The sequence below is a fragment of the Sceloporus undulatus genome, chromosome 8, assembly GCF_019175285.1.
Source record: "Sceloporus undulatus isolate JIND9_A2432 ecotype Alabama chromosome 8, SceUnd_v1.1, whole genome shotgun sequence".
Classification (NCBI taxonomy): Eukaryota; Metazoa; Chordata; class Lepidosauria; order Squamata; family Phrynosomatidae; genus Sceloporus; species Sceloporus undulatus.
The window spans coordinates 24957086-24983446 of NC_056529.1; the positions used below are offsets into that span (position 1 = coordinate 24957086).

General features: G+C 47.3%; 1 protein-coding gene across 3 annotated transcripts in view; it reads right to left on the reverse strand.

The window, feature by feature from the left end:
- Positions 1–26361, reverse strand: part of RAI1 (retinoic acid induced 1) — an 80737-nt gene that overhangs the window by 22241 nt on the left and 32135 nt on the right. For 2 of the 3 annotated variants that reach the window (XR_006100532.1, XM_042437827.1), the window contains exon 1: positions 21099–21229. The exons of the other annotated variant lie outside the window; for it this stretch is intronic. The gene's annotated coding sequence lies outside the window, so the exon portion shown is untranslated. Of the gene's footprint in view, positions 1–21098; positions 21230–26361 lie in introns of those variants that run through there. 3 annotated transcript variants of the gene reach the window in all.

The window sequence follows — 26361 nt, forward strand, 5'->3', positions numbered from 1 at the left end:
CATCTCTTTGGGGATTTCAGGATCCTATAATCTGGCTACAATGGAGAAGATCTGTCCTTTGTGTCCCCACCATCCTGTCTTTATGGCTTTGTAAGCCTTTGGCTTGCATGCTCTTCAAACCTGTGTTCCTTTTCTCTCTTTCTCCCTCCCGACTCCCACTTCAGCATCTCCTAACCGCCACACTTCACAATTGGTGCATCAACCATCTGGAATCTGTCTGCTCTTTACAACAGACGCCTATTAGGAAAACAGCACCAATAAAACTGTCCCGGGTTTTGCTGCTCTCCATTGCACTGGGGAACAGGGAGCACACCTGCTTTTGCGTTTCCAACTGGGGTTGTGTTGACAGTGTGCAGGTTTCATATCAAGGCACGTTGTGTGTATGTTGCAAGGAGGAGGACATGTAACTTCACATGCATTCCTTGTTTTGCTGGGAAGTCTTAAATCGCCCTTCTTTACAAGCAAAACCAACAGTACAAAGAGAGCGCAAAGAACCAGTTTAGGGTAGAGGTTTGGGTCTTGGGCTGCATCTGCATTGCAGAATTAATGCAGTTCGACCCATACCACATTCGTATAAGAAATTAAAAATATAAAATAACAAAAATATATAGAATAATAAAGTCGTTAAAAATGTACATTTGTGTAATTTGAGAGATTATTTTCTGGTTGGAATTCCTGTCCAAGTTATTGTTGGCCTTTGGGGTCTCTTCCAGCTCCAGGATTGTATGATTCTGCAGGGCAGAAAGTGGGACTGGATGACCCCTTGGGATCTCTTCCAACTCTATGGACTTTTTCACATGGAAGAATGCATCACTATCCCGAAAGAAGAAGGAAGGGGAGGGGGCAATCCAAAAATGCAAGAAATTACATTATAGCTTATCACGCGCACAGACAAACACAGTGTCCATCCGAAAGAGGAAGAAATACGAATGCGACCCGTTGGCTTCTTCATTTCGAATTAGTGTGTTTGCGCATGCGCAAGGAGGACAGGATCCCATGGCTGACAGCAATCCCATGGCCGAACTGGAGATGTGTTTCATACTAACGCAAATGTGAATTGACTGCAAATTCGCAGTGGAAAAGGATTTATAAATTTGATATTTTTCCGAATTCAGCTATTCCTGGGATGTCTCACGATTGCGTTTGGATTACCTTCCGTTTGGGTGCTTCGTCGTTTGAAAATCTTTCGCGAAATTACGTGAAACACCTTGGATGACCCCTTTGGCTAACCTTCCAGTTTCCCTCGTGTGATAAAGTCCTATGATTCTATAAGCAGCTTTTATTTCAGCACGAACTTTGCTGGAGTGCAAACTCCTCCTTTGGGCGCATAGGGCTCCATTGTGGAAACTCCATTGTCCATTGCTTCTCAATACTTTCCCTCTCTCCCTGTTGGACAGAGCTGCTAATGCATCTTTCTCCTGGGTTTCCCCAAAGCGCACCAGCCCCAGGAATGCGACGAAGGCATAGATCTCCCTGAAAAGACAGTTCAATTAAAAGACAGCCAAAGCCTGCTTTCCTCTCCAGCCAAGGAATCTCAGCAAACCTGCTTCCCCCTCTTCTGGGCCCATTCCCTCCCCCCCCCCCAAGTTCTCCCTATGGGGCTGTGTATATGCATTGCTTTTGTCCCAGCCTAGAAAGAGACAAGGATTCCTGTCTGCAAAAGAGAAGGACCAAAGGAACAAAGAAATCAAAGACAGGAGCTCAGAAAGAAAGGCTATCCATGCAGACACAGGACGGCCGGTTGGAGCAGCCATGACAGCTTGAGTAAAAGATGGAGGATGTTGGCTTGGAAGGGTGTCACTTTAGACTAGAATGCAAACCCATGGATTCAAATCACTAGAAAAGAGATCCCATCACAAACATTGACATTCCTAATTGTAAAGATTAGGAAGACAAACCATTAAGAGCCATTGTACCAAAGACTGTTTCCTGCACAACACCATTCTTTCGATGCCCAAGTATTGGTTTTTGCACCAAAAGGGATTAAATCGCCCATTTTTGGTGCATAAAACAAGAGGGTCTTGTGCAAATGAATTTTTCACACACACAAAAATAACGAAATAATAATAATAAAAAAGGATTGCTTCCTTTTTAAACGGCACACAAACCCTTGCAATCTTATCCAGAGCAGGGAGGAAACTTTGGAAATGATTCATTCCTGCATGCCAGAATGAAATAAGCCAAGATTCACCTCCCTAGCTAGCATGCATTCATCTTTGGAAAATTGCATACCATTTTCTTCTGGATTTTCACTCATCTGTTTACCAAATGAGAACAAGCTGTCAAAGGGATTGCTCTGAACCCATGTTGCAAACAGAAATTGGGACCGAGAAGTCAAAGGGGGGGGGGTCCCTGAAAGAAATGCAGAACATTGCTCCGTCATCACCCCAGGAGTCATCTGTGAGAATATCGAGGCTAAGCCTGGCCTGGGATATGTAGTTTGCAGCCCTTAAAGCCTGAATCTTATTGATAGCTTGCTGTATTTGTACCTAATAGGGTTGACAGACTGAAAACTGGCGAGGGCTCCTGCGTCTTCCACAGTTCTGTAGAAGAGGGAATTTTAGCAGAGGTTACCTGTTATCTGGTTGCGTGACACACAATATCTGCTGAAGAGTCCCTCTTCTACCCAGCCATTAAAACTACAGGCGCCCCATCTGGTAGCCCCCAAGTAGAGTAGACCCATTGAATTATTGGGACTTGCACCTGTGTCACCTTTGGCTCAATATGGGGCTCAAGATAGGATTCAGAAAGAGGACCCCTCCAACCTCTTGAAAAAGGTACACATTCAAACTCGGATCTACTGTAGTTGGAACCTGATCGATGCACTAGCCTGCCTTTCTGCGCAGGATACCCCCCACCCCACCTTTTAATGTCACCACGATTTTTGCACCACAGTTCAAAAAGGTTGTTGGAGGGTGACTAAAGTAAAGGACCTGGAAACCATGAAGCTCTATGAGGAACGGCTTAGGGAGCTGGGGATGTTTAGCCTAGAGAAGAGAAGGTTAAGGGATGATATGATAGCCCTGAAGGGATGTCATATTGAGGAGGGAGCAAGCTTGTTTTCTGCTGCTCCTGAGAACAAGACCCAGAACAATGGATGCAAGCTGCAGGAAAAGAGATTCCAGCTCCACATTTGAAAGAACTTCCCGACAGTAAGAGCTGTTTGACAGTGGAACATGTTCCCTTGGAGAGTGAGGGAGTCTCCTTTGGAGGTCTTTAAACAGAGGTTGGATGGCCATCTGTCACAGGGACGGCTTGGACTGAGAGTTCCTGCATGGCAGAATGCAGCTGGACTGGATGGCCCTTGGGGTCTCTCCCAACTCTATGATTTTATGGCAGAAAGCCAATGGTCAAGTCAAGCTTCAAATATTATCTCCGGAGAAAGGGAACCTACCCACCGGTTCCTATGGCTGACCCTGATATCCTCAAATCCTCCAAGGCTGCCCACCCAACCCATCTTTTTATGCCCATCTTTGCAGGCGCCAATCCACTGCAAGGCTCCCATCTCCAGATTGCATGCACAACGGAAATCGATATTTTTGCTCCCTTATGGAGTCTGGCAAGAGAAGGAGAGAGAGATGGACAGAAACAACAGCAAGGAGGAGGAGGAGAAAAGGCTGAGAGAAGGGAAAAAGGAGAGGAAAAGGGACAAAGAGGGGGGTGAGCGACTGCAGTGAGTCAGCTGAAACCCCCCCCCCCAACGAATGTCTTTCCTGAGCAACATTCCTCTTCTCAGCTGGAGAACACATTCGTCGGCAGTACATTTGGGGCCGAGTGAAACATTGCTCCAGATTTTCGCTCTTAAACGTGATTTCCAAGGCCTGCCATTGGCCTTGAAGCTGGTTATTTTTATTTCCATTTTATTTTTTGATGCCTGTGGAGCAAGATGGAATAGGAAGGAAGGATTGTGAGCTCCGGTGGTGTTTGAAGGCCTGGCAGCAAGAGATGAAACTTCGCTCCAAGCCAACCTCTCTCCTTTGCTGGCTTGGGTACCAAGGTTTCAAGGGAGAAGAGAGCAGCTCACGAATAAAACCCAACCCAAAACGTTTGCAAGGATCCCGCTTCGAAAGAAAGGTAGAAAATGTGGTTTTTAAAAGGAAGCGCACAACGTATTCTGGGCCGAGACCTACTACGTGTCTCTCGGCTTTTGGCTACAAGGGCTGTTGTCGAAGGTGGAAAAAGTGAAATGGTCTCCTGGTAATGTTTCAAAGAAGCTTATCTCCTTTTAAAGGGCAATGGCAGAAATCCCGTTGGCTAGTCCAAATGGAAGAAGACCCGTTGAATCAATTGCAGAAGGAGGAGCTCACGGATTGGTCGATGGCACTGATCCAGTAGGGCTGCTGTAGAGTAATAATAATAGGATCCAGGCCAATGTTGTTTTGCATCTTTCCTTCCTGGACCCGGAAGGGTGCGGGCGGCGAAAATGGAATCCAGGACTGAATTTGGAAAGAGAGGTTCTGCCACAAGTACATAGACCAAACCCACATTGTGAAAGCTGGGTGTTCCTCTTCCTCTCCATCTTCCTCCTCCTTTTCCTCCTCTTCATCTTTCTCTTCATTTCCCCCTCATCTTCCTTTTTCTTATCATCTACTCCTTTTCCTCTTCCCCATCTTCCTCCTTCTCCTCTTCCTCCTCCTCCCCATAATCTCCTTTCTCTTTCTCCTCTTCCTCCCCATCTTCCTCCTCCTCCTCTTTCCCCGCCTCTTCCTCCTTCTCTTCCTTCTTCTTCCCAACTTCTCCTCTTCCTCCTCCTTCTCTTCCTCTTCTTCTCCTCATTATACAAAGGAGTTTGTGGCACAGCAATCCACCAGGAAGGCTTTCTTTCAACTCTGCCAGCTTGCGAAATTAAGCCCCACCAAACCCGACACGTTGACAGGGCTCCCTTTCTTGGCTGTGAGGTGGGTATGGTGGGCACGGAATGGATGGAGGGATGCCAACTGGAGCTGAGGAAGAGGGGGAGGCAGCAGGGAGGATATCAGCCTCCCTTTCAAGTCTCTCTACAAAGTATCATTTGGAATTTAATTTAGGAATGAGTGCAAAATCTGGGCACCATGTTTAGCGATGGATGGGGTCTCCTGCCACTTGCTCTCCCTCCCTCTGGTCACACCTGGCATGCCTCATCTTCAATGTTAGCATACATCTGCCAGCATCCTGCTGCTGATATACAGTAAACATGCCGAAATTGCACTATGCATTTGGGGCAAGCTATCTGCCACAATGCAACAGACACAGGCCTCCATTTGATAAGTCCATAGAGTAGCATAAACAATTGCATGTAGTCATGTGCCATCGCAGGGCTATGTAACCCCCATGCAGAAGAGTAACATAAAGCGACATTCACAGGCATATTCTACAGTTGCACAAGAGCCAAATCAGAATGCTCAATGGCCACAGAGGCATAGTGGGCAGGGGAACAAACCGCAAGACACACTCGGCAAATCAGACAAAGGGAAACATTCACTAGGGCACAGGCAAAAGTGAAAAAGCAGGGCAGGCAGAAACATCCAAGTACCACACTTGAACCCACAACCCCGCTGGTTGTGATGCTGCTTCTTCAGGTAGCCCTGGTGGTACAATGGTTAAATGCCAGTACTGCAGCCACTCACTCACAGTCACAAGGTTGTGCGTTCAATACTAGCCAGGGGCTCCAGGGTCGACTCAACATGGCATCCTTCCATAGGTCGCTAAAATAAGTAACCAAGCTTGTTGCGGGCAATTAGCTTACACTTTCTAAACTGCTTAGGGAGTGCTTCAGTGAACTGATAAGTGGTATTGAAAGGTATTTGCTATTGCTACTGCTTTTCAGTGTGCCAGTTGTGCAACAGTGTGCTCTGCAGTCCTTTGCGTATGCAATGGCTTGCTGAATTTCTTTGTTGCACAATGGTGAATTCTTCACACCATTTACGCAGCGCCTACTCCACGTGCGTGCGTCGCTTTCTGAATACGCGCCATTTTCTGCTGCCAGAAATAAAACAGCACGCTTCCTTTGCAAAGGTCCCACTCCCAACATCCCAACCATCCCACCAGTTTGCGCTTTGGTTTGCAAGCCCCTTGCAGAAAGGGAGTTCTCCTCTATTTCACCAACTAGCTCAGGCTAAAGGCAGACCTGAACCAAACTCCTACATGTCTGGATGCGCCACAGTCAAGATCAGCCAGGATTTCTGACTCCCAATGGCTTAATAAGAGCAGCAGCAATAGCAACAGCAGCAGCAAAATGATGTGTTTCCCCCGCTCTGCCGTTCCACCCAAACGTCTGCTGCCAAAATGAAGAAAGCAAGGAGGGGACTAGAAGGGGATTTTCGGGGTGAAACAAGAGTGAACTATGTTCAATTCTGGAATTTCTTAACAAATTCACTGTTCACTGGGCAAAATCCTGTTGGCGACTTAACTGTTGTAAGGGTCACTTTGTTGTTATGCGCCTCCAAGTCACCTCTGACTCCTGGCAGCCTTTCCTAGGGTTTTCTTGGCAAGCTTTATTCAGAAGAGGGATGTCACTGCCTTCCTCTGAAGCTAAGAGATTGTAGGTTTTTCCTTGGTCATCCAATGGGTTTCTCTAGTGGCGCAGGGATTTGAACCTGTGTCTCCCAAGGCTGTGGAATGACCAGCCGGAAGAGATCCGACAGCAATATAAAACACATATGAAGACCTATCTCTTCTGACAAGCCTATCCAGGCAGTTTTTAATCATGGATTTTAAACATGGATTTTATATTTAATTATTGTCCTATGTATTGTTATATAAATATTGCATCGAGATGTTGTTTAATATTTTATGTAATGGTTGTGTTTTAACTATGTTGTAACCCGTCTTGAGCCATCAGGAGAGATGGGTAAGAAATAAAATAATAATAATAATAATAATAATAATAATAATAATAATAAATCAAACACTCAGGCTGCTGCCACACCACAGAATTAATGCAGTTTGACACAACTTTAACAGCCATGGTTTGGAATCCTGGGATTTGCACTTTGTTGTGACCCCAGACTGAGAAGGCTAAGCTATGCATTTGCATCTAAGTCAGCAAAGTAGGCCATCACTTTCCTGGCTCAGAATTCTTTAATTTCAAGTTGAAAAGGTTAAGAAAAACTGAAGCCCTTGCCCCCAGCTCTGACCTCTGCCCAGCCCTGCTGGACCGAACAAAACAACAGCAACAACAGTGATGGGAGATCAGATGGACACGTCACTTGCAAACGCAGCCAATGGTGGCAGGAATTGACTGGCACCCAGGTGGTCAGAGATCAGGATCTTGGCACAGAGCAGAGGGCATGTCGCTGCCTTTGCAGCTGGCATGTCTCAGCATCCTGTGGTTCGCAAGAGTGCCGCATTCAGGAACCAAGTCTTTGGCATTCCCAGAGTGGCAGAGAGAGGGAGGGTGGAAGGGAGGAAGGAAGGAGGAGAGATTGCATGAGAGAGATTGAGAGAGAGAGAGAGAAGGAAAGACAGAGAGAGGGAGGAGGTTGGCTCATCCTGGAACCGCATCCAATACTATAGTAACAGTGTGATCTTCAGGCAGATCATTGGCAGGCAATGGCATAGATTATTTTTAGTTTACAAGACCCTGTTGAAATCCCACTCGAAAGAGCAGAAAGCAGCTGGAGAAAAGACAGAGAGATTGCCAATTTGCAGGATGGTTTATACAGAGACAGAGAAAGAGAGAGAGATTGGGAAGCTTTCTTCTTCAAAGCCCAGCTGCTGAAGCTGGAACATGCAGAGCTGTCTGCAATGTCGGCTTGTTGGCCACTGCGCCCTGCGTCTCCCAAAAGGCGGGTCGGGTTCTTTCAAAGGGAAGGACTGCAGTATGAGGAGGTGGCAGGTGCCTCTGAACATCCTGCCCACCTAGATCTCTTCTCTTTGTTGTCTTGGCCTTCCTTTGGTCCCTTTGCAGCTTAGTGGCGTCACTGGGTTTGGTGTCACCCAGTGCGGCAACTCATGGTATCAACCCCGTGGGAAAGAAATCTACCTCCAAATCGTGAATCTGCAATATATTTCATCTTCTTTCCCATGCACCCCTCCCCAACCTTTGCATGCCTAAGGCATCTCCAATGTCTCCCCAATTGCAACTGACTACCTCTGTCCTTTCGCTAATTCTGCATGCCACTCAGTGGGTCTACACTTGCCAGAATGCTCCAGGGTGCCCCTTGGGTATTCGGGCACTGAATTCGCCCCTTACCTGCTCTCTTTTGTTGCAGAGTTTCAGTTGGGAATGGTGGGCCTTCCCATGTGGTCCTTGTTCGTTGCTGGTGCCAATGCTGAAGTCAGAACAAGATGCCCAGCCGTGGTATCGATTCTTGGTGCCTCGTTCTGACCTCAGAGCAATACATGCCCATAGCATGCCTATATGTATCCTACTCTCTTCCGAAGATGCCAGCCAGCCACAGATGCTGGCGAAACATCGGAAACAAACTCTTCTAGAACATGGCCACATAGCCTGTAAAACCCACCAAAAATCTTCCCTTTCTTTCTCTATATGTTACTGGCTCCGTCTATGTGTGCTGTGATCCAAGAGAGGTATGTTCCTCCTCCCCTTCCAGATCTTCCTTCCATAAAAATCAATCAGTGTTAGAGAAAGGAAGAGAGGAAGGAAAGAAGGAGAGAGAACATTCTGGGAATGGAGCTGGGGAGAAAAGAAGAAGAGATTCCAGAGTTGTAATGCTCCAGTTTCAGCAGTGGTTCTTGGTATGCACCAGGACTCAAGGGAAGGAAAATGTATGTGTGTTTGTGACAGTGGGGAAGAGAGTCTGCATCGGTGGCATTTGAATCATGTCTCCTTCTCTTCGCCACCTCTTGGAGGGGATAAAAAAAGAGTTGGCAACGTCACCCAGGCCCTCCTCATTCATCTTCTCCATCCGCTGTGCGCTCCCTCCAAAATCAACCGAGTGGAGCAGCTGCTCCTTCCACACTTCACTTGACCACAGATGATGATAAATGGAACTGGGGTGGTGCCAAAATGGGACACATGAAGTGCGGGTGTGGGAAGCCAGAGAGAAGGGAGATGCGGTAGAGAAGAGAAGAGATGAGGGATCCTTGTTGAGTTTGACCAAAGGCCTGCCATGCTCCCGGGATGCAGAGTTGGAGCTTTGCGCCACAATTCAAAAAGGAAATTGAGAAGCTGGAGTGTGTCCAGTTGAGCATGACCAAAATAGTGAAGGGTCTGGAAACCATGCCTCATGAGGTGAGACTTAGGGAGCTGGGTATGTTTAGCCTGGAGAAGAGTAGGTTAAGAGGGGACATGATAGCCCTTGTTTAAATATTTGAAGGGGTGTCGCACTGAGGATGGAACAAGCTTGTTTTCTGATGCTCCAGAGAATAGGACCAATGGCGCAATGGATGCAAGCAACAGGAAAAGAGATTCCACCTCAACATTAGGAGGAATGTCCTGATGGTAAGAGTTGTTTGAGAGTGGAAGATGCTGCCTCAGAGAGTCTCCTTCTTTGGAGGTCTTTAAACAGAGGCTGGATGGGGTTGCTTTGATTGTGTATTCCTGCATGGCAGAATGGGGGTGGATTGCATAGCCTTAGAGGTCTCTTTCAATTCTATGATTCTAGGTGGACACTGAGGTACCCAAGCCTGAGTAGTGTTACTGAATATGGCACGGTTACGGATATGTAACTTTAGAGGTGCACCTACACTGTAGAAATAATGCAGTTTGACACCACTTTAACTGCCAGGGCTTCATCCTACAGAATCCTGGGGTTTGTAGTTTGGTGAGGCACCAGCCCTCTTGGGCAGAGAAGGCTAAAGACTTTGCAAAACTAAAAATCCCAGGATTCCATACGATGGAGCGACCTCTTAAAGTGGTGTCAAACTGCATTATTTCGGCAGTGCAGATGCACCCTAATTTCTGAAACTGCGACTGCAATACAAGCCTGGGTTTTATTTGGTTTTTTTATTATTTATTTTTTTGCATTGACAATAATCACATATTCTTCTGTGCGGAATAATTACCCGGGGACACTTAGTAAAGAGCGAATACAGCTCGAAAACTATTCAGACATCTTGATTTTCTCCTGCGGTGGGGAGAGAGCTTAGCGAGAGACCATTTGTCCTTGCAAGGCAGGTCGAAGACTGCAAAGATTTACATCCCTAGTCCAATAAAGCTAATTACCTGACTCTGATTTTTCATATTTCAAGCCAACACTCGATTGTCTTGGCAAGATTTGTTCAGAGACTTTGCCTTTGCCTTTCCTGGAGGCCAAGAGCATGTGGTCACCCAGTGGGTTTCATGGCCGACCTGGGAATTGAACCATGGTCTCCAGAGTCATAGTCCAACACTCACACCACTACGCCACGCTGGCTATCTTTTGCACTACAACTCCTCAAATAGCTCCCCCAGACAACTGACATGCTGCCCAGGGGATTGTGGGGAATGTAGTCCAAGATTGCCAGGTCCCTGAGTCCTAACCTCATCGACCCCCAATCTGAGCAACCAGTCCAGTGTGAACAAAACTCTATTTGGTGTCTCTGGGGCCGCATTCCCATTTACAAATAAATCGCTTTGCAATGCGAATCGATGGATCGGTTTGGCAGTGGAGTGTGGTTCACACTTTCCAATCCACATCGGGTTCACACTTGCGTGGGATCGATTTATCCCAAAAGACATGGGGGGAAATCAGCATCAAAAAGATGCTGATTAAATGGGTTTAGCGCATGGCACCCTTCTTCGAATCACAATTCGGTTCAAGTGCAAACCAGGGTCATTTAAACCAGTTTAAAAAGTAGTGAGAATGAGGCCTCTGTGTATCATCTCTGTACTAAGGCCCTTGCATCTCCTCCAACTCCTGTTTGCAAAACTACATCCCTTACTCCTGTTCCCACTTCACTCAAACTCTCCCTTTAGTAAAAAATGAAAGCCGTCTCAGAGCTCTCTCTCTTCCATGTCCTCTGAGTGCAGAGCCAGCTCTCAGCTGGGTAGTTCGAGGCATCTCAGTATGGATTCTCTATCCCCCTCCTTCCCCAAACCAATCATGCTCCTTTTCAAAGTGTGTGTGTGTGTGTGTGTATTGTTGGGGGGGGAATTGCTTTCCTTTCTGAAGAATGAAGCAAAGGATTCTTTTAGCATCCAGGAGGTCTGAAAGCGGAGTGTTTGGATTCCCAACATCTCTTTCTCGCAATAAACAACTGTTGCAAAACCCCAGGGTGGAGAAAGTGAGGTCCATGGGGCTTATGAAGGCCCTGGGACCCTGTTCTGTGGTCACCAAAAGACCTCCAAAGCTCCTGGTCCCCCCCCCCATATTGGAACGTCCTCCATTTTTACCTTCTCCTCCTTTGCATTTAGGACACCTGGACACTTTGCTGGAGAAGGACATCTCTTCAAAATCTCTGGGTCCAAGCAAGATGAAGCTTAGGACCAATGGGGCAGCCTCAATTCTTTCACGGTTCCATATCACGTTTTTAACCCACTTCCCAGTCTTCCCCAGTTGTGATGAGGCAGAGACCTCAGACCTTTGTGTCTATGCCTTGTTCCTTTCCAGTGCTTTCCTTCCTTCCTTTTTTATCACCAGCATTTGATGAATCTTCATCCTTTATTCACGTTAACCCACCATCATTAGCCACCCCCATCCATATTGCATTGCTCACAAACCGCACCAATGTGTGGGTCTCCCACCCTCCTTTCCGCCGCTGTGCCCCATGATTTATGCCCGTAATTCCCAACGGCGTTATTAAATATTATCCGAATAACCTTCGCCACCTTTCGACCCCCTCGCCCCTCCTTCATGGGCGCGCATGTCAGTGGGGTGAGGAGACCACCCCGGCACGCATTTATAACTCAGCGCTCAGACCATAACCCCTCTGGGCATAAATGGATTTACCTCTGAACGCTCTCCCGTTCCTCCCCCCTCCATGTCCTTCCCTCTTTTTCCTTTATTTCAATCAATTTCACCCAACGCCTCTGGACGCACTTTCAAAATGGGCCCCTGCTGGAATTCAAAAGAGGATTGATGTCGCCGTCGATCACATGAGGGGTATCATTACCCTCGCTTTTTCTCTCCCTCTCTGAACAGAGAGGCTGGGTTCCGGATTTTTCCATCAGTGGGGCTCAGGCCATTATCCACCAGTTTCTTTCTTTCCTTCCTTCCTTCCATCCATTCTCCTCCGCTCCTTTCTTCCACCTCTCCTTCGTTCTTTTGCTCCCACATCCGGCTAATTAACTTTCACAGTGATCTCCTCCTTGCTGCATCAAATGATCCTCCAAAAACCACTTAAGATGGAACAAGGACTGGGGGAGGAAGGGGAAAAGCCAAACAAAACACAAGATGCTGTCTGCACTGAATGATTATAGTAGTCTGATACCAAGATGTCCATAATTCCCAATGGAATTAACTGTCATGGTCCAATCCTATGGAGTCCTGGGGTGTATAGTCTGGGGAAGGACATTTTGTATCCTAAGTGCCTCGCCAAACTACAATCCTCAAGATGTAGTTTGTAGGATGGAGCCACTGTGCTTAAAGTGGTATCAAGCTGCTATAATTACGCAGTGTGAACATGGCATACGTCAAGAGTGGCGCTCCTTTTTCTTCAAGTCACCCGCCAATTTATGGCGACCCCATGAATTTCGCAGGGTTTTCCTAGACAAGGAATACTCAAGAGGTGGTTTTGCCAGTTCTTCCCTATGAATTAAACCCTACAGCACCTGGCATTTGCTGGTGGTCTCTCGTCCACATACTCACCAGGGCTGACCCTGTTTAGCTTCCAAGGGATCTGGTGCCAAATTCAAAGCATTTGGACGTGGTGATGTCTATGGCGCAACCTTGAGACATGGCCATCTAACCTCTGTTTACAAATCTCCCATGGAGGAGAGTCCACCCCAAGGATGAACCTATGGAGAGAGCAACAAAGCGGCATTATTGCTCTACAAATCCTGCCCCAAATGAAATCTTCCTCCAGCCCACTAATTTCTAGCATTGCAGTAACTTATCACAACAGTTGTGCATGGAGAAACAAGCATTTATGCACCCCAAGAATAGTGGCAGGCAAAGTAATACTACTAAGGGAATGCACACACAGCAAACTGAATTATTTTCGATGTCGGGTCCACTGCAATTCTCGACATTTGGAAACTGAAAGAAAAAATCCATTTGGGGTAGAATTCATATGTTGGGTGGAGAATGCCCTTGTTCTGAGGCTTCCTCCATAACTACAGCTCTCCATTCAGCCATGTTTTCTCTTCTTCCTCCAACAAGTCCCCCCCAAAATTGACTTCCTCGACTCTTCTGTGAATGGGAAAATAAATGCCAGAAACAGACCAGTGGCTCAGACAAATGGAGAAACACAGCCAAGTCGCCTTGCCAAAGCGGCAGCCTCTAAATCTTGTCCCGAAGACGCAAGGATCTGGGTGTACTCTGTGCTTTTTTAAAAATATTGCAATAAAATACAGATTCTGCACTGCGCAAAGCTGGATGCCGCACGTTATGGAGATTTGTACGACTTTTTTGTTTACTTTGCATGATTTATTTTGCTTGGGCTGGTCTCAAAGTGGAGCGAGGCATGGAAAAAATGGCTCCCCGGAGCAATGGGGGGAAGCTTACTGAGTCGCCGGCTTGCAAGATTGTAGGAGATGTTTCATGCTAAACCTGGCAGCCATGAGAGCTAGGAACTTGAGTCTGGTTATGGAGGCAGACGACAGGGAAGTGTTTTCCAAGCAATTCAAAATCTTGCCAAGAAAACCGCATGATGGCTTAGCCTTAGGGTTGCGATAAGTTGGGGGGGAAACCATGAAAGCACACAAGACCCCTTTCCAAGGATAGTCATGGCCAAAGGCAAAGGAGACAGAAGGAAGAATCCTGATGTAAAGCTTTCCATGCCAAGGAGCTAAATTTTAGGGAAGCCACTTCAACCTTTCAGAATGAAGGGAAAACATAGGAAAACTGCGAAAGCTCCAAACAATGGTCTTTGTGAGGAAGGGATTGCGATGATTTGGGGAGATCCAATGGAACAGATTGGGCCACAGAGCCTGAGCTTCTCCATCCTTTATCTAAGGAAAGGGATGAACCATCTGGGTTAGCAGCGATTTGTCACAAACATCATTTTAAGTAGTCGTTCCCAACAGGCCACAGCATCTGAGAGCTGGAAGGGACCCCAAGGACAACCTGGTCCAAACCCTTGCCATGCAGGAATGCACAAAGAAAGCACTTCTGAAATATGCCCACCCAACTTCTGCTCCAAAGATTGAGAATCCGACACAGTCCATCCCACCATTGAACAACTCTTACAGTTCTTCCTAATGTTTAGCCCAAGGCCCCATCCCCACTTACAGATAAATCTGAGTGCAATCCGAATCAATGGATCGATTCAACAGTGGAGCATGGTTCCCACTACATTTGCCCCGGTTGCATCCCCCCCCCCAAAATAACCCACTTGTGGTTCACAATCACGAATGAATCGATTCAAAATGATTTGGTTCCAGCCGGCCGAAAGGGAAATTTGAATCAATTCCGATCCACTTGTGGTTCACATTTGCGCAGAATCGATTTATTGGAAAAGAAGTGGGGGAAAAACCTGCATCAAAAAGACGCGGGTTAAATGGGTCTGGAGCATGGAATCACTTCAGTGATTTGGATTAAGTGGGAACCAGGGTTGTTTGAAGTGGTTCAAACCGATTCACGATCCGGTTTATAAGGTTGTGAGAATGAGGCCGGAATCTCTTTTCTTGTGCAATAATCTGATAATCCATAATTTCGCATTCTGGAAGCAAGCTCCCTCCCTCTTCTGCATGGCATCCCTTCAGATATTTAAAAACCGTGATCGTATCACCTCTCCATCTTCTCCAAGCTAATGATACAGGGAAGAATTAAAGAAAGAAAACGGGAAAGGGGAGGTAAATGAGAAAACAGAGGACTGATGGAAGACAAGCAGCAAGGAAGAGGGGCAGTCCCTGCAAAAGGGAACAGCTGGCACAGATGAGCTGCGGCAGCACTGACTCACTCCCTGGCATCTTTGGCTCTCCGCTCCAGAGGTTCCCCCTCCTTCATAATCTGCTAAAGAAATCCTCTGCCTGGCTTTGCAAGCTCGCCTCCACCTCCCTCTTCCCCTCTTCCACCCCAAGCATTGCTTCTCCTTGCATGTTTAGAGGTTGAGTCCTGGCGACGGACGGCCTAGAGACAGGTTTGCATGCCAGTGATGTATCCAGCTGTACTGCTGCCAGGAGAGCCCTCGTCTTCCTGAGAGGAGCAGACAGCCCAGTAATGAAGCGTAATGCTCTGGCGCTCCCTTGAACGATGCTTGCCCAGCACCAGCTGAGCCTCCGCAGCTTTGCAAAGCCTCGTTTTTCCTCTCGCGGAGGAAGCGGGGAGGAATTAATGCCGAAAAATAAAAATAAACCAAAAACCCTCTTCCTTCATTTGAGAAGCAATTTTATCCCCGTGCAACAAAAGGCCTTAAAGCAGTCCCTTCCACACACAGACATGTTTGCCCGCTAAAAAAGAAGGCTAAATCCATCTCGCCGGAGGGACGTGGATTTCGCATGCTCCGACCACCATGGATGGCCCTCCGTCAACAATACAGATGACTTAGAAAATGCTGCATGGAGAAAGAAGTATTAGGAAGAAGGGGGCATCAGAAGAGAGTGGGAACGCAGGAGGATGAAACAAGGCCTAGCTAAAAGGACCACGCCAGTGTCGTGGTGAGGATTCCTGCGGGAGCGCTTGGCGTGAAGGAAGGGCGGCCATGCGCTCTCCAAATCGATGCATCTTCCTCAGAGGGGGAAAGGAGGGGTAGGATGGGACGTCTCAGGAGCTGCGAGGGAATGCTTGTTGGGGCTCCATGGGGAGCCCTACTCACACCTCTCACGCTAACAGGCCCAGTGGGGGAGCCATTTATTCCGCGGCGTTCCAGTTCCAGCCTCTGCGCACAAAAGCAGACAGATTAATTCAGAGAGGAACGCATGGTCTATGGCGGCGCTGTGATTATACAGTGGGCCTTTGGTATCAAAGACCTCCAAAGATGGAGAGCCCATAATCCTCCAAGGCAGTCCATTCCACTGGGGTTTGGTTCCAGGACCCTCCATGGATACCAAAATCCGTGGATGCTCAAGTCCCACTCAATAAAATGTCATAATAATAGAATAGAATCTTTATTACGGTCACAGACCAGCACATAGTGGCATAATAAAACAGCGTCCCTTATATAAAAATGGAAAAATCAAGTTTTGCTTTTTGGAATTGATCTATCTGTTGAATATTTTCAAAATGTGGATGTTTAAATCCATGGAAAAAGAATCCATGGATACAGAGGCTCAACTGTAGTTGCTGCTAGCTGTGTGCCTCTCTTTCCTCAGCTTTTCCCATCAACTATGTCTCCCCTCAGAAGACTAAAACAATTGGAAATAGGGATAGGAAGGGAAAGGAAATCTTTCATTGAAGGAACAGCAGAGCAGAGGGTGAGCCCTGCCATTGCAATGACTGCAACGAAAGGAGGAAGCCGAGTGAGTAAATATATGGACCTCATCATGGAGAGTCTTTGCAAATTGCAGCAACCAATGAATGAATCCTTGCAGACTGTACTGAGTGGCTCCTCTACTAGCTTAGATGGAGATTTGCACATAGCCCTTTCCTCTTGCCTTTTTGGGGTGCTGCGCTCCCCCAAAACTGGAGAATTTGCACCCTGCTTGGAGACGACCCACAAAAACAAGAGATAGAGACAGGCCCTGAGATCTGGCAACTTTATTTGGAGTAGATGGTGCTTCAGAGTCCCTTTGCTGGAGGTCTTTAAAGAGATGCTAGGTTGCCGCCTGTGGGGATGTGTTAGCTGTGGATTCATCTATTGGAAGGGGTCTGGGTTAGCATCCCCTCAGGGATCCCTTCCAACTCTGCCCTTTTACGATTTGATTCAGTTATCTTCTACCTGGGCTGACCGTTAGTCCATCCAACTCAGTTGTATTATCTCCGCTCACTGTTCACAATCGTTCCCAGCCCTGGCAGATCTTTAGAACTGGAGCTGCAAGGACTGAACCCAACATCTTTTGCCTGCTAACCTAGATTTTGAAAAAAGCATTACCATTTCTTCTGTTATGTCTTACAGCTTCACTCCTCCTTTTCCCCTCTTTTCCTCCCAGTTTAGTTCTAGATGTAAGAAAGGAGGAGGAGGGGGACGAACATGAGACAAGGCAAGGGGGATAATTTTGGAGCAAAGGAACTTCCAAAAGGGACGATTAAGGAGTTAATCTGCCAGTAATAGATAAGGAGCTTAGAGGCGCTGGCATTTTTGTATTTTTTTTCTTTTTCGCCGGCCAAGTCTGAGATCCAGTTGTGCCTTTAAACACCGGCTGGAGTGTACTTAGATATGACCAAAGTACACATCTCCCCCGGGGTATTCCTTGGTTGCCAATTAGATTGGCTTCCCAGACTCACTCATCCCTTTTGCAAGCTTCTTCAGAGCAAGGAGAAATTGCGGCTGCTCCCTGGAGAGGGGAAAGGAAGAAAGGAGGGGGAAGAGGGGAGATAAAAGCCAGCCTCTCCAACGCATACAATAAGCCGCCGCCACGCTGTTTCCTTCCCCCCTTTTAGCAACGCACAAATCAAGGCGGCTCCGGAGGTGTGAGAAGAGAGGAGGCCGCAAGGGTTGTGTGCATGGAGTGGAGAGCAGGATGGAGATGGATGGAAAGCCAACCCTTTCCCACTCCCTCTCTCTTCTGCAAGGGCTTTTTTTCCATCCTAGTTTTGGCCATGAAAGCCACTGCGTTGATCTTGGGCAAGTCACACGCTCTCAGCCTCAGGGGAACGCCATAGCAAACCTCCTCTGGACAAATCGTGCCAAGACATATAGCCCACAGCACCTGGCATTCCTTAGTAGTCTCCCATCAAATCCTAAGCAGGTTGTCCCACCTTAGGAGTTTATCACACAAAGGAGAATGGCAGTCTATCCTGCATAATTATGCAAAACGATTTCACAAACAAGCAAACAAGCTTCATTTATATACCGCTTCATCTCACCTAAGCAGTGTCTAAGCAGTTTACAACCATAAGCTAATTTGCCCCCAACGATCTGGGTACTCATTTTAGTGACCTCCTGGGAAGGATGCAAGCCTGAGTCAAGCTTGAGCCCTTTTGCTGGTCTTGAACTCACAACCTTGTGGTTTTGAGTGAGTGGCTGCAGTACAGGCATTTAACCACTGCGCCACCAGGACTCCTCGACATCACACAAAACCCACCATTAAAGTGGTCACAAAGAAGCATTAACGCACATCTTTTTACTTTCTGGATTTCAGTGGCGATGCATTTCTGATATCACTTTATTTGTGCAATTGCATGTGATAATCATTTGCACAATTACAGTGGGAGCTTTCCTTACATGGGGGATCTGTTCCAGACCCCCTGTGTAAGGGAAATCCCATGTATGGTGGAGTCCCATTAAAAATAATGGGGCTTGTGCCCACAGAGTGATGTGGTGTGGTGCATACACCACTGGCGCATGTGCCATTACTCCTTCCAGGGCACATCATGGCTTCTACCAGCATGGCTTTCAACGTATTCTGAAAGCTGTGTATATTGCGCCCGTGTGTATGATGCAGGCGGACTGTACTTGCCATTTTCACTTCATTTGGGGGGTGCTTTAAATGTGTTTTAATCTCTCTTTATTGCCAGAATTAGCCCTGGTGTGATAAACTCCTTAGCTTCCAGGATCACTCAAGATCTGGTGCCTTCAGGATACAAACGTGGTTCATTTTTTATGGCCAGGAGGTTCCCAGTTCAGGCTTTGGAGCCCTGGACTCCATGGAGGAAAACTATCCCCACTACCTTGGCAAACTCTCAGACGTGTTTTTCCATGACTCGCTTGCCAGTCAGACAAACTGGCAACCGGATCCTGCTGCGGCTTGCCTCTCGGCGGGCCTGTCGAAGCCGCGCTCACTCATTGCCGGAATATGCGCAGGGCACGCTTTCCAGCCACCGGGAATGTCGGCTGCACAGATGCAGGGCTGTCTTGGAAACCGTTGCTACGCAAAACATTCCAAGGTACGTGTTTCTTTTTCTTTTTTACCGTCACGCTTAATAATAGATGAAGGTTTTAGGACTTCCAACGCTTTACCATTTTAAGCGGTTTGGGATTTGTAATGCTTCCGGAAAAAAGGGGAGAATCATAAAGGGGGGGGGATGGGGTAGAGTAGTGAAAACGTGCAAACCTGGAATGGGCCAAGTGCACTCCTGGGGCTGCATTTGCCTCCTTTCCAAAAATGGTTTCGTGCCCCTCGATACCTCCAGAATTCACAGACCAATTTTTGTCTGCCCCCAAAGAGAGGGCAAACAGCTATTTCTGGAAGCTGCAAGTGAAACAATTTCCTTTGTAAATAGATTGCAAGGCTTCTCTATCCTGCAGCTGGGGCTGGGGTTGCATCCAGGTATCCGGAGCTACGCAGGGGCCACACCTTTTATTATATATATAGAAAACTATGTGTATGTGTTTATTTGTATGTGAACAAATGTAGTACAGGGGACACTCCGCATTCGCTGGGGTCAGGGGCACAGGACCCCCGTCATAGTGGGAAAACTACAAATAAAAAACAACAACTATTTTTTTAACCTGATAAAACACTTCTCTAGGAATCTCTAGGTCTTCCAGCGCAACTCTGTGCTCCAGATCTGCCAGACGTTGACCATGAAATCGCACCGGAGGGAGGACCTACAAATACCTAGAGAAGCCTTCTGTTTAGGAATCTCTAGGTCCTCTAGTGTGACCTTTGGCAAGAGTCATGCTCCTCCTAGTGGCTTGGTGGACGGATAGACTGTCACCATAGAGTCGAGGATCTCAGGATATGCCTAAAGTGCTCAGATAGTGTGCTATTCAAAAACAGCTGTGTTACTCTGGAGCATAGAGCCTTAGAATCATAGAGTTGGAAGGGGCCTCATGGGCCATTGATTCCCTGCTCAGTTCCCAGTTTCCAGCTAAAGCAGCCCCAGCAGACAGTTGTCCTCTTTTGCAAGATGCCCAGAGAAGACCACGCTATCTCTCTAGGCCAGTGGCGCTTTGGACTTTGTCTTCCAGAATCCCTACCCATTAGCTGTGTTGTTTTGGGCTTCTGGGAGTTGACGTCCAAAAACATCTGGAGGAATCAAGGTTGAGAAACGCTGCTCTAGGCAATCGGTTCCATTGCTGAGCCACTCTTACAAAGGGATACTGGAGCACTTTTGAGACCGACTGGGAGAAAGACATTTGTAGCATCACCTGACATAGACAAAGCCTGCCTCATCATATCCACAAGTTTTGCATTTCTACAGCTAGTCATACTACCCTTCCTTTATAATGCAAGAATGTATTTGGCGATGCCATAAATTTTCATAGGGTTTTCTTAGGCAAGGAAGACTCTGGGGTGGTTCTCCTAGTTCCTGCCTGTGAAATATAGCCTACAGCACCAGGGATTTGCTGGCCGTCTCCCATCCATGAGCTGACCCTGCTTCGTTTCCAAGATCAGATGGGATCTGGTGCCTTCAAGGTATCAGTAGACCTACTGAATACAGACCAGTTCTGGATCTGTAAGTCCAGTCATGATTCTGTAACTGATACTTAATTCCAGTCATGGACAACTACAATGACAAGGGAAATTCTGAGTAACTCATTCAAGGAAAGAGAAGATCATTGAAAGAGGATGATGCCTCCCCCAACAGCATCACCGTCCTTTCATCATTTCCCAAATTTGAAATCCCTTGGATTGGCTGGGCCTGAAAAACGGGACTCTGTGAGATGCCTCTGTGAAGAGAGATGTATTTCGCTGTGCCTGATCTGCTTGCAGATGGGCTGTACCTCACGCTGCATGGGTTTTTTCTATGGGAAGCGCTGCCAAGAGCAGATAAATATGCATTAATGAGGAGGATATTCTACAAAGATCTGTTACTAATGGCCTTCGGTGCAGCTGGGGATGGGATGCAGACGCCTCCCGCCAATGGCCAGCTTGATTATTTTGCTGGTCCCCGCCATTATCTCCAATTCCGCCTCAGTCTCTCACACACCTCCCTCTGCTTTCTCGTTTGTCATCTCTCTCTCTCTCTCTCTCTCTGTGTGTTAGGATTCCTAGATGCTCAGCATTTTCCTCTTGCCCTGTCCTCCCCATTGGCTTCAAAAGCATGCTAATAGTATATGTGTATATGTGTGTATTGTCTTCAAGTTACCTGTCAACTTATGGCGACCCCATTAATTTCAGAGGGTCTTCTTAGGCAAGGGATCCTTGGAAGTGGCTTTGCAGTTCCTTCTCTCGAAATAAAGCACTCCTGGTATTCCTTAGAGGTCTCCCCAAATACTAACCAGGCCTGACCCTACTAAGCTTCCATGATCAGACTCTGATATTGGCTCTGATATCACCTACAATCCTAAAATCACAGAACAGGGAAGGAACACAAGAGCCATGTAGTCCAACCAGGGATGTAGCCAAGGGGGGAGGGATCTGGGGGTCCGGACCCCCCCCTTCCATTAGAAAAATGAATGGCGTGTGCTGCTGCACCGCCGCACTCAAGCCCCATTATAATGGTGGCACTTAGTCTGGACCCCCCCCCCTTCCTAAAATCCTAGCTACGTCCCTGGTCCAACCCTGCTGCCATGCAGGAATGCCCAACCCAAAGCGCTCCCGAAAGATGACCAACCAACCTCTGTTTGAAGACCTTCCAAGACGGAGAGCCCACCATCCTCCGAGGCGGTCCATTCCACCTTCAAACAGCTCTTAACAATACATAACAACACTAACAAAATGCTGGCTGGGGCTGCTCAGACTTGCAGCCCAACATCTGCCGCCCAACCTATGTTATGTTTCCCTTCTCCTCCTCCTCATTACATCCATTGGGTTCAGTGGCATCATGACGGAGATGCTGGGGGTGTGGACCACATTGGGTGACACATGGGGTCACACCAGGCAGCAATGAGGCATCCCAAGGCTCCTTTCCCAGAATGGAAAGGGGGACTCTCCTTGGCATGCCACTCCACTTTGGGGTGTGTGTGAAAATGGGGCTAAATCCATGGACCTTCCTCTCTGTTCCCCATCCTGCAGCCTTACTCTCCTTTCTGCCATTGACCTCTGGGATTGGGTACACTGTTTGCTGTGATTCCCTCTTTCCTTGAGAATGGAGATATCTTATAATTTAAAAAAATGCTCTTGCTCAGAGGGCATCCCATCTTTGCCATCTTAGCTGGATGCCAGGCGGTAGGATGCTGGGTTCCCTGGGGTGAGACCCTCCTCTCCATCTTCTCTCCCATCTCAGGAGGTCCATGGGGCTGACACCATGGGTTACCACACTGGATGACACCAAACCTAGTGACACCACCAAATTAGTTTAACCCAGTGACTCTGGCCTTCCAAACTTCTAACCTTCCAGGACTTTCGGACTTTGGTTCCCAGAATCCCAGACCATTGACCAAGAAAGCTGAGGTTTCTGGGCGGCTGAAGTCCAAAACACCTGGCAGACTAGAATTTGAGAATCACTGGTTTAAAGCATTCCCTTGTCCTCCAGCTCACTCCTTTGCTCCTCATGCGTCTTGACACACGCGCACCATGCTTTCTAGCGGAGTTCCACCTCCCTTTGCTCTCTCTTCTCTCCAGATTTCTCTTTGAAAGCAGATGTTACTCCCAGAGGGTGACATTCAAAAGCGGTCGCCTCTTAGCAGGATCACAGCAGCATCAGCTGAAGTGTCAGTGGCAGCTGTCACTCACAGAGTTGGATTACTCCCAGGGCTAGTGATCTTGCGCCAATCTCCACTCGGAAAGAAGTCAATGAAGGGTTCCTAAGAAAAGAAGGACTGGGAGGTAGACTTGTGGGCAAAGGCCAACCCAGGCAAAGGAATTGATGCACCTCAATTCAGGAGCTCAGAGCTTGGGCTCCTTCTTTGGTTTATGGGGCGAAGGAGGGTCCCAATCAATCCTCTGCCATCCCACTATTTCAGGTGCTTTTTAAAATGTCCCAGTTTCTCCCTCCTCCTCCAACTTTCCCCTGTCGTCCTCAGCTTACTTTCATTGCTGCAAACAGAGTTCAAAGTGCCAAAGTAGTCTGCATCCATAGGTTTTTGTGGGCTTTGTGGCCATGTCCTAGAAGAGTTTATTCCTGATGTTTTGCTGGCATCTGTGGCTGGCATCTTCAGAGAATGCTGGCATGGAAGAGAGTGGGATACACACACACACACACACACACACACACACACACACACACACACTATTGGGTAGGGAAGAGTGATTTCCATGTTAATCAGTGTATTGTTCTGTTGTGTTTTGCATATTTCCATGGACAGAACAATACACAGATTAACATGGAAATCACTCACACAGTATACTGTGTGTATACACACACACACACACAGTATATACACCCCACTATCTTCCATGCCAGCATCCTCTGAAGATGCCAGCTACAGATGATGGTGAAACATCAGGAATAAACTCTTCCAGAACATGGACACAGAGCCCACAAAAAACTATGGATGCTGGCCATGAAAACCTTTGACTTCACATTGGACTGCATCCAATTAATTCATCAAGAGGAAGAAGAAAAGAGAGGGAAAACGATCTTGCCCTTCCCTGTAGACTTAGGCAAAAGCAAAGAGCCGCAACCTTCCTTGTGTTCTTCCTCATTAATACCTTTTGCCATCTTGGCCACTCTGGTGCTGCTTGGTCACACATCTCCCAGCTTTCATCTGTGAACTGTTGGAGGGCATGCAATTAATATTTCAGTGGGGCTCCCCCCCCTCTAACTGTGGGACTAATTTTCAATGAAAAGGGTTGGCTTTCGTCTGCAGGAAAAAAATTTCCCCATCCTCCTTTGTTTCTCCTGATGGCTCACAGGCAAGACTTTATTTGGAGCCAAGCTCTCCTCGCCAACCCATTAATCAGAGGATGGTGTGCGGTGTGCGGTGTGTGTAGTGTGTGTGTTAATGGCACACCAGATGCTGCTGGCTTGGGGAGCTGGATGGGCACAGCGTCAACGTCAACGGCGGCCATTGCGAAAGCCAATCTCTCAGCTTTTCCTTTTGGAAATGGTCTTGCGACCAGCATAAACCTTGAGCTGTAACCGAAAATATCTGCCTCTCTCCACTGGTTCTGCCTCTGCCATCTTTTAAGCAACCTTGATGCAACGGTAGATAAAATACCAACCCTGTGTGAAGGTCTCATACGTAGGCAAAACAGCAAGAAACCAGGCATTGATTTGTGCTGTTTGATCAGGCTGCAAAATCCTTGTGTGTGTGTGTGTCTATTGGAGGAAGGTCAACTCATGTGAACTTTGCTTGTATGTATATATGTATGTATGTATGTATGTATATTACCCTGCCTTTGCATTTTATCCTCACAACAACCTTGTCTGGTAGCTTTCACTATGAGAAAGTGATTGCATTTGTTGTGTGCATTTGTTGTGTGTGTTTGGAATCAAGTCATTATTATATTTATACCTCTCCCTTTCTCTGAAGAATTCAAGACGCACATTTTTAAATTACAATGGACCCTCCCCATTCGCTGGGGTTAGGAGTGCGGGACCCCCCTGAAAGTGAAAAATGCAAATTAAAAATACCACAACTTTATTTTACATGAGAGAACACCTCTCTAGGAATCTCTCGGTCCTCCAGTACAACTCTGTTGTCAACATCAGCCAGACATTGACCATAGAATTGCACTGGAGGATATACAAATGCCTAGAGAAGTGTTCTCTCTAGGAATCTCTGGGTCCTCCAGTGCAACTTCTGGCAGATGTTGACTGCAGAGTTGTGCTGGAAGACCTAGAAATCCCTAGAGAGAATATATAAATCAAATCTGTGAATAATCAAATCCGCAAAAGTCAAATCTGCAAATGTGGACAACCAACTGTATTAACTCAGCAAGGGAAGAGGAAAGGAGGGGATGGAGTCTCCCCTTCCTAGCTGTTGTTGTTGTGTGCCTTCAAGTCATTTTTGATGTATGGCAACTAGGGTTTTCTTGTCAAGACTTGTTCAGAGGAGGTTTGCCCTTGCCATCCCCTGAGGCTGAGAGAGTGTGACTTGCCTAAGATCATCCAGTGGGTTTTATGGCTGAACTGGGAATCAAACCCTGGTCTGCAAAGTCATAATCCAACACCCAAAAACACTACGCTGGTTCTTGCTCAGGCAAAAGCAAACCGATGCACACTCTCCAAGCCAGTCTGCTCTTCTTCATTCATAACTTTCCCCCATCTTGATCACACTCTGATGTTTTTGCTTGGCTGCATGTGTCCCGTTTTTCATCTGCGAAATATCTGGAGGGTAAATCCCAAGCGGTCAAGGTCTGGGATCTCTGGATTCCATCTCTTGTCGCACCAGTTCTCCCAGTCCTTCAGCCACAGCGGCTGCCATGACCTTTGCCTCTGTCTGGGAGGGAGCCCAATCCCGACAGCGTCTCCTGGCCTCCCTTCTGCAGTTTAGCAAATGGGATTCTCGGGGGCCTCCGGTTTCGGGCTCTGTATACACACAAACACCCGCCTATTCATCCACAAACCCTTGGGGCCTCTCCCGTGGTCAGGTTTCTCCAAACACCGAAAGCTGCTCAACCAGACTGGCCAGTTGGGGACCATGTCAACACAATAAACACAATAAACCGTTCTTTAAAAAAACAAAAACCCACAGCAGACATTCAGGAATGTCTAACGTTGCTAAAGAAAGCTGTTTGGTGGCTAGGCAGCCGCAATATTTTGGGTTGGGGGACCGGTTGGTTTGCTTTGTTTGCATTCCATTTTGTCCCCCAATATGGGAACTAATCCAGCTAAGTGAGAAATAACTAGTAGTGGTTTCAGCATCGGACTAGGACTCTGGAGACCTGGGTTCGATTCATGGAAACCCAGCGGGTGACCTTGGGCGAGTGACATACTCTCAGCCCCAGAAAACCCCATGATAGGTCCGCCTTAGGGTTACCATACATCAGAGATAACTTGAACGCACACAACAACAACCAATTCCTACTCGTGCCTCCCAGTCTTTTTGGGATCGTCACAACAACAACACTGCAACATAGGTTTCACACTGGCTGATCTTTCACCGATGAAAACCAAGGCAACACACGTCCAAGCGACACGTTAATGAGAAAGGAAATACAAGCTAAGTGAGCATGTAGCAGTTTGCTTTTGTTCAAACCTCCTGGGAAGGGTTCCTTTCCTCCTCTCTCCTCTTGCTGAGTTAAGTGAATGCAAACTCCTTTGGAGACCCAAGGGGTGCCCTTGGTCAAGTCACACTCTCTTAGCCTCAGAGGGAAGCAACAGCAAACCTGCCCTGGATAAATCTTGCCAAGAAAGCCCTATTTTTCCAACCTAGATATAGTGCTTTGAGTGTTGGACTTGGGACTCCAGAAGACTAGGATTCGGATCTCCATTCAGCCATGGAAACCCAGTGGGTGAACTTGAGCAAGTTACAATCTCTCAACCCCAGGGGAAAGCAATGACAAACTTCTTCTGGAGAAAT